We start from the raw sequence: 9,628 nt of genomic DNA, 5'->3' as shown, positions 1-9,628 counted from the left end.
AACACTTTCAAGTTTTACTTCATCTTTCCGATAAGAAGAACAGAATTGCACGCAATATCCCATCAGTAGCCTAACCAATGTGGCGTATCGCCACAACAAGACTTCCCAACTCCTACCTCCTGACCTATAAAAGAAGGCATACTCAACGCCTTCTTCATTATCCTAACTACCTGGGACTCACTTTCAAGGAGCTATGAACTTGCACACCAAGGTACTTTTTGCAGCAAACTTCCTAGAACCTTACTTTTAAATGTTTAAGTCCTGATAAGATTTGCTTTCCCAAAAAGCAGCACTTCACGTTTACTTAAATAAAACTCCATTTTCCATTTCTCAGCCAATTGGCCCATCTGAACAATATACCGTTGTAATCTGAAGTAACTGTTTTTGTTGTCCACTGCACCTTCAATTTTGGGGTGATCTGGAATCTTCTTAACTTTGCCTGTCATTTTCACACTCAAATCATTTCTATAAATAATGAAAGGTAGTGGACCCATTGCCGATCCTTGTGGCACTCCACTGGTCATAGGCCTACAGTGTGAAAAACAGCCCACCACCATCACCATCTGTCATCTATCTTTGAGCCAGTACTACATCGAAATCGGTAGTTCTACGTTGTATTCGATGAGATCTAATCTTGCTAACTAATCTCCCATGGGCAACCTTGACGAACACTTTACCGAAGTCCACATAGGTCACAACTACCGCTCTGTCCTCATCAACACTCTTCGGTCTTTCTTCAAAGAAAGCTCAATCAAGTTTATGAGACATGAATTTCCACGCACAACGCAATGTTAACTATCGCAGATCAGTCCTTGCCTTTACAAATATATTTATATTATGGGCATCAGGATTCCCTCCAGTAACTTGCCCCGCACTGTTGTCAAGCTCACTGGTCCATTGGTCCTTGGTTTGTCCTTACCACCTTTATTAAACAGTGGTACCACGTTAGCCAACCTCTTCTGGCACCTCATCTGTCACTATTGATGATACAATTATCTCAGTAAGAGGTTCATCAATCACTTCCCTAACTTCCCACCGAGTTCTAGGGTACACCTGATAAGGTCCTGGAGATTTATCCAATTTTATGCGTTTAAGACAGCCAGCATTTCCATCTTTGTAAGGTGAACATTTTTCAAGACGTCACCATCAATTTCACTACATTCTTTCTATTCCATGTCTTTTCCCACAGTAAATACCGATGCAAAATTCTCGTTTAGTGTCTCCCCCATCTCCTGCGGCTCCACGCTATTGCCACCTTCCTGATGTTTGAGGAACACTATTCTCTCCCTCGTTACACTTTTATCCTTAATGTATCTGTAAAAACCTTTTGGATTCTCCTTAACTGTATTTGCAAAAGGTATCTCATGTCCCCTTTTTGCTCTCCTGATGTCTGTCTTAAGTATTCTCCTACTGCCTTTATCCTCTAAGAATTTGCTCGATCTGTCGTGCCTGCACATGACATACGCTTCCTTCATTTTCTTAACCAACCCTTTACTTCTTTAGTCACCCAGCATTCCCTATACCTCAAAGCCCTTTTTTTCACCTTAAGTGGAATATACCTTTTCTGGACTCTCGTTATCTCATTTCTGAAGGCTTTTCATTTTTCAGCCGTCCCTTTATCAGTGAACATATGCCCCGAGTTAGCTTTTGAATATTCTTGCCTCATACCGTCAAAATTGGCCTTTCCACAATGTCGCAATTCAACTTTTAGATCCGGTCTGTCTTTTTACATCATTAATATAAAATTAATAGAATTATAGTCGCTCGCCACTGACGCCTCAGTCACCTGCCCTGTCTTATTTTTCAAGAGTAGGTCAAGCTTTGCACCTTCTCTAGTAGGTATATTCATGTACTGAATCAGAAAATTTTCTTGAACACAATTTACATATTCGTCTCAGTCTAAACCCTTAACACTATGGCAGTTCCACTCTATGTTAAGAAATTTAAAAAAAAACGCCTACCATAGCCAGCCTATTATTCTTACAAATTGATCACTGAATGCAAATGTGCAGACGCATCAAGTTACTGGGATCATAGATTCAAATCACTGTTAATTTCAAGACAAATTGATATCTAGTAAAATGTAGGTATTCTTGAGCTTCAGGGACATAATGAAACCACAGCTGACGTCCTGCCCACTGCAGTGAGTTTTTCAGTTGGAAAATATTTGAAAGCATTTCATATAAGGAAACATTTAGCAGATTTATTCCTGGCTTGGCTAGACTGCACACAAAAGTTCCTTGTGATTATCAGCTGGAGAACTCAGAGTTACATTCCCAAATTCAGAGAAATACAAATTGGCGCCTCACCTATGTCTGTTTCAGCATATGTCTAAACAAAGCAATTGCTGACATGCATAAAATGAGCGTTTTCACCGAATCTCATTCGAAGGAACCGTATGTGATCCTGAATGAAGCGTAACCTGCGACCCTGCCAGCTTCCACATAATCGTTTTACTATTTCCCCACTGAAGGTTTTCTGCTATATTTTGCTGTTATCGTTCTCTAGTACACCTAAGTGATCAAGTGAAAGTTGACTGAATGATCAACGTGGCCAGGAAATGTCATTGTAGACATGATTCTCTGTTAATAATCCAACAGAATATTTGCCATCCGATGTCATTAACAAGGACATGTTTCAGCTGGATTTGTATTTTAATTACAGTGACGTTTTCATTTCCTGAAAGCTCTAAAGGCCATTGAGTTATATGATTCAAGAGCATTCAATAAAGTGGTTAATTTTACTGGAAACTGGAATATAAATTATCCATTCGTCCATTTTATGAAACCTAAATAGTCTCTTTCTATTTCAGCGAATTTGGCTGTGATTGCGATCTTGCCTCGAAGGCAATGTGGTTTGTCTGGGTGTATGATACTTTACCTGGTGTCCATGGCGGTGGCTGACCTCCTGGTCCTGGTAACCTGTGTAATATTAAACCGTATATCTGGGATTTACTTTCCATACAGTTTTCTGTCCATTACTCCAGTTTGCAGACTTCGTGCTGTCTTAAATTCCACCACTGTAGACAGCTCTGCTTGGTTTACTGTCGTTTTCACCTTTGATCGATTTGTGGTGATTTCTTGTCAGAAGCTGAAAATAAAATATTGCACCAGAATGGTCGCAGCATGGGTCATAGGGATCGTGTCTACGCTGTGTTGCGTAAAAAATGCATTTTTGTTTTATATATATGAACCTGTGTACACAATTAATAACGTATCCTGGTTCTGCAACATAAAATTGATATTTTATGAGTCACCTGTTTGGGCCGCATATGATTTACTTCGTAGCATTTTCAACCCTCTTCTTCCATTCGTCCTGATTTTACTGCTCAATGCTTTGACGATTAGATATATTCTTCTGGCCAATGGAGCCCGAAGGAGACTCAGGGCGGATAGTCACACAGAGAATCAGAGAGACCCAGAGATGGAGAAGCGGAAAAAGTCCATCACTTTACTCTTTGCCATTTCAGGCAGTTTCCTTTTGTTGTATTTGTTATCTTTTACAACGATCCTCTATGTCCGAATTGTGAAAGTGACCTATTTTTCAGGTTCACTTTTTAGCAAATCGACATTTATCCTTGAGGAGAATGCATTTATGCTTTTATTTTTGTGTTCATGCATCAATCCGTTTATTTATGCTGGAACCCAAAATAAATTCAGAGACGAATTAAAGAATGGGCTAAAATATCTGTTGCGACAATTTCTTAAATGATTCGAAATTGGAAAATATGTGTATTCACTATAAATCATGTACAATGTTCCAGAAGTACAACGTAACAACACTGGGATTCTAAAGATGCAATGTAAACAGGCAGAACTTGTGGTATCATGGTTCCTGTACGTTTTATTCTCTTGTTTATTTTTATTTCACCAGCAAAAAGAACATGAGTCCTTTAATTGCAGGCACATTGAAAACTATGATGGCGACTGGTATGAAATAAATTGAAACAATTTTTCTTGTAAAATTGACTGAAGCAATGTTTACTTTACTTAAGTGATGTTGATGGTCAATCGTAAAAGCAATTCAGGTCTTGCCAATTGTGAGGGAGGTGGAGGCAGAGGGCAATGCTTTATGAGCAGAAATACGAGAGAATGCACTGATGAATCAGAGAGGACCCGATGTGTGATATGCAGACATGGTCAATTTCAACGAAACCTATAGAAGAAATGCAGCACAATAGAATCTGAGACACAAATGGTTTTGGCTGAGAGCTCAGTAACTCACTGTAGAGTGAGTCAGCTTCCGACCCGCGATAGTTTAACTGGTGAAATTATTTACTGTCTGCAGCTCTAAACGTGTACCAACTAAAATCCGCTTTATATTAGAGCCACTCGAATGTCTCCACAGAATAGGTTCAGGTTTTGAATATAGATGGTGTTGGTATCGCATTAAAAAATATTCAGTCCGGGCGGTGTCGTAGGAACAACTTCAAATAATCGCTTCTCCTTCTGTCGAAACATCAGGTGACAGCAGCTGAGTGAGAATCCATCTCACTCAGATTTGAGAAAACAAGCATATTTGAGGAGAAAAGGTCAGAGCAATCGATATTTAAAAATCAGTTTCATATCATACCCGGAAGTTGAGAGAAATAATGGAAAGTGATTAGATAAAATTAGCTATCAGAAATGCTCACTGCATAATGGAAACTCCAAGCAGCTGCATTGGCCTGGACGCTCTATGCAAGAGTGTCGAACCTTTGAAGTAACTGGTTCGACTCTATACTCTAAATAGTCTTCATTCATGTATCATCTCACTGTCTTGTGCTCCCAGAACGCAATGAAACTGGTCGGAACTTTGTTAGCTTGAATTGATTGGAAGCATGTCGAAATGGTTTAAGACCAGCGATCACACAGGAAGGTTTTCTACTATTTTACTCGCGTGCACTGCTTTGAAACACATGCAGGAAGTGAAAAGTTATTATTTTATGCGACATGCATATCGCTGGTTTTCTTAGCATTTATTGTTCATCCCTAGTTTCTCTGGAATTCAGAGTGTCCAACTGCCTGAGCGCTGGTAGTAGTGACTCCCGTGATCTGCCCTATAGATCATTTTAATTAGAAAAATTCCGTATTGTTTTTCACAAAGGTCAATATGCCTGTTATAATATAAAGATGGAATGTACTATTATTGAGCAAACAGATCTGAAGAACATACTACATTCTTACACTTAAAATACAATTTAAACTCTGTCTTCGACTGTACTTTAAGTTTCATCTGCTGTTTGTGTTCTAACTCCAATGAGCTGTACTTCTCCGTGCCTGTCAGCATAGATGTAATCATGTACAATCTTCAGATTCTGGATTTGCAGTGAGATAATACAAAGAAAGAAGTATTATTATTACTATTTTTACAATTACCATTCAATTATTCACAGTGCCAATCGACAGTTTGAGGACACAAATTTGCAACAATTTCACTTGTCTGCAACTGGACCTGAAACCACTATGCCCTAGTATTTTACATATTCATCGAGATGGTTGTTAAATGTTGTGTTTGTTTCCAACTCCACCACCATTCCAGGCAGTACATTCCATATGTCGTCCACTTCCACATGATATTCTATTTCTCAGGTTGCCTCTGCGCTTCTTCGTCCTCATCTTTAACATATGCTTTCTGGTCTTGGACACGTATCCATGTGGAAATTAAAATCTCTCGAGCTTTTCTATCTCTTCCGCTGATTGTTGGACACACCTCAATCAGATTCTCTCAAACCAAGTTGTGTTTGTTTAAACAGAAACATATACAAACCGAGGCTTTTCGTTACAGGCAACATCCTGCTTTGTATTGTCTCCAGTGCAATGGAGGTTTTCCCGTTGAGGGACGAACAGAATGATAAGTGGTGCAGCATCTCTGGTTTAAGCAATGTTTTATGAGTTTGCAACAAAACTTTCTTGCCACTGCATTCAACGACCCAACGAATGAAGGCAAACAGACCATTTGCCTTGTTCATCACGCTCGCGATTGTTTTCTAATGTGTGCTGAAGTTGTAGGCGTGTACTGTTCCTTTAAGAGAGTTTGAAAGCTGGCAAGGACTTAACAAACAGAATATGCTGGAAAGTTTAAAAATGTAACATCTGGAAATGAAACAAATAGCAGGAGCAGAGTTGCTATGTTACACAACAAATTCGAATTTGAACAATCAGTATAAATTATGCCCCAAGATACCAATATCCAATCGAATTTGATTTTTAATGTTTTTACGACATCCGACCAATGAGTTAATCCGATGTTTTGGTGTATGGAACTCGGACATATTGAACAGTTATGAGAGCGGCAAAGAACATCATACAGTCAGCAGACTCTCTCTCTGAAAGTTATATTGCCCGTAGTGAAGCTATCTTGGAAGATATCATTTCACATGAAATCTGTGAAGAAGAAGCCCGGCGAAAAGAGGACAAGAATGTACCAATGGAAAAGCGGCAGCTGGCTTGTTTCGAAATTTGATTTTTTTAAACATATTCGAGGGTGGTTGTTACCAGATCATTATATAGTTACAGAATGGGAAGTAGATATCTCCTTTCGACAAAGGAGGCGTACAGTGTCGATAGAGGTTCTTTCATCCTATTGTTTTTCTAGATGTAAAACATTTTTTCTTTAAATATTAATTTTATTGTCACTAATACTTTAACAGATTATGAGTTGGGATGAGCTTTTCTGGGTGTTTAGTTCAATTTAGCAGAAGGATTTATCCCGAATGGTAACAATTCATTCAAGGGATGAGGACACCACTGTCTAGATTAGCATTTAAGCAGTTAAGACTCAATCACATTGCTGTTCATCTGCAGTCACATGTAGGCGACACCAGGTGACAGATTCATTCTCTGACGCATCTTGCTGAAACAGTTGAGCTTTTCCAACAATCAGCTCAAGTTCCACCATCTTCCATGGCAGAATTCGAACACGTGTCCCCAGAACCTGACCAGGGCTTCTGGATTAACAGTCTAGCGAAAATAGTACTCGTTTATCTCCAACTAAAGTGCGACACTTGCTGACATCTTCAGCGATCTGTGGACTTGTGGGCCTACAGATCTTTGCTCCTAATTGCTTTCTGACAAACATTGTGTGTATCCTTCTTTAATTAGCGTTCTGAAAAAGCATAATATTTCACATTTCAGGAATAAACACCACTCACCATTATTCTCCCTAATTTACTAGCTGATCCATGTCAAATTTTGGCTGTACCGCATCGTCCATAACATCATCACTTTCTGTGAATTTTGCAAACGTACTAATTATATCGTCTGCATTCAGATATAAGTCGTTTATGCACATAGCAAACAGCAAGGGTTGCAGCATGGACACTTGTCCTATGCCACTGATCACAGGCTTCAGATCACAAAAATAACGCTCCATCATGATCTTTTTCCTCCTATCTACAAAGTATTTTTAGGTCTTTGTCAAAAGATGCATTGAGGTTTTTTTGGGGGCAAGCTTTTCACGTAGGAACCTTGTCAAAGATCTCAATGAAGTTCATGTGAACAACTTTCATGTAGTCCCTCTACCAATACGTTCATTAGCTTTTCAACACGAAACACATTTAAATTAAACAGACTCCACTTGCAGAAAACTGTGCACCTGAACCAAAACTTGCTTTTGTTTCGCTACACTCGATCAGGCCCTCATTCACCATGAATAATCTAAACTGATTTGACTTTCCAAATTGCAGTACCTCACACTTATCTATAATAAACTACACTTCCAATTTCTCTGAACATTTGTCCAGCTGGTTAAAGGTCGTGCTGCAATTTCAGATAACTTTGCTCATATCTGAGTTATCTTCTCCTTTCGTGTCCTATGAAAACCTAGTAATCCTTCCTTCTGAATTTTTATGCAAAACATTGCTATAAATAACAAACAGCACTGGCTCCAGCGGCCTCCCCTGAGGGCGGACACTTGTCACAGTTTCCCAATCCTTCCGATATTATGCTCTGCTTCCGAGCATGAAGCCAATTGTGTACTCAAGTTTGCAACTCCCTCCCATTCATGCAATCGAACCTTCCAGAAGCCTACTATGTGGAACCTTATCAGAGGCCTTACTCCCATACAAATGCCCATTCTGACTCCTCTTAGTTAGCCCCTGCAATTCTAAATACATGTATATCTAACCACTCAGAATCTTGCAAAACATAGAAGCTGCAATGAAATTCAGGTTGTCGGCTCAGAAACTTTTGCACCATATTCTACTTAATAATATTGCAATATTGTTATCACAATTGTCTCCACATGATGCTAGCCAAACCAGGCTCTCTTTTATTCCATTTATTCCAAATTTTAACAACTGCTTTTCACTATGAAAATGGAGTAGTTGCTTCAGGTCATCGGTGTGAGACCGCCATCTGGTGTCCATCTCCGTGATTCACAAGCTAGATGTTTGCACTTGGTCTGCGGTGTCTCTGCATCAGTGTGTGGGCTCCAGAGCAAAAAATGATGGTGCTTTCGGTTTACCAGCCACACGATGCCTAAAGTAAACACTGCGTTTCCTTTGTGCAAGTTAAAATAGATTCTGTTCTGCAATTCTGGAGACTTGCAAATGACCTCCATGTGTCTTCAGTAAATATCTCAGATTATCCGGGGATATTTGATGTCCCAGTCTAGGTTTCTGCCAGCGTATGTTGTCAAGTTTCGGCAGTGCAGTTTAATGTGCTTGCCGTTCGGATTCAGGGGGATATTGGGGCGCTGAAGTATTTCCACTCGTTCTTGTGCCACAAATACAAAATATTTCCGTGTTTTGGGAATCTTATATCCTCACCTCGTCAGGATAAAAGTTATTACCGGCCCACAGCTATGTGTTTGATTCTGAAGTGCCATTCTGGCTTCAGGGACCGATAATAAATGTTGTTCAAATGCTTTTCCTTCAGTGACAACGTGGTCGCAGACGCTGCAGTGCATTACTGTGCGACGAAGACATATTGCGAGAAACAGTGGATATGGCCATAAGGTTCTTGCATTGTGTTTTGTGTCTGATTTCTGTTAAACATTCCCCAAAACAAGAAATTTACAAAACCTAGTGAATTCACAATTCATGAATTCATTCCTCATTACTTGACAAAATCAGAGGACGATGATAAATTGTAGACAATTATGTCAAATCAGACATTGTGCACATGCAACATTAAAAGCATATTCATGGACCGAAGTGGAGGAGTCCTTTTGTTTGGATAGACAGACAAATAGATAGATAGATAGATAGATAGATAGATAGATAGATAGATAGATAGATAGATAGATAGATAGATAGATAGATGGATAGATATTGTGCTTATTCCAACTTTGCACAGCGGCACTTTATTTCTGTATTAGTAAAATTGTATGTTGAATTTGTTAAGATTTCATGCTGTTTTGCAGCTAATTCTTTTCATCTGGAGACGTTTCTGAGATCACTTTATCAGGGAATTGTTGGACAGACAATTGACTTTAAGACAAGGCTACTGCTACTTGACTTTATATTCTGCTGTAGAAAATCCCTTTACTATTAGCTTACCTCCACAGTTATGGAAGGAAATCAATCAGTAATAGCATTGTCCATCTGGACATCCCACCCAGTAATCGGAAAAATGAACTGCTGCAGCAGCTTGGGGCTCTGATGATCAGTATTCAAAAGCATGAGGCCAACTTTCCTTGCAGTTAT

This window comes from Hemiscyllium ocellatum, assembly GCF_020745735.1.
Source record: "Hemiscyllium ocellatum isolate sHemOce1 chromosome 27 unlocalized genomic scaffold, sHemOce1.pat.X.cur. SUPER_27_unloc_4, whole genome shotgun sequence".
NCBI classification, from domain to species: Eukaryota; Metazoa; Chordata; class Chondrichthyes; order Orectolobiformes; family Hemiscylliidae; genus Hemiscyllium; species Hemiscyllium ocellatum.
This window is presented reverse-complemented; position numbering follows the sequence as displayed.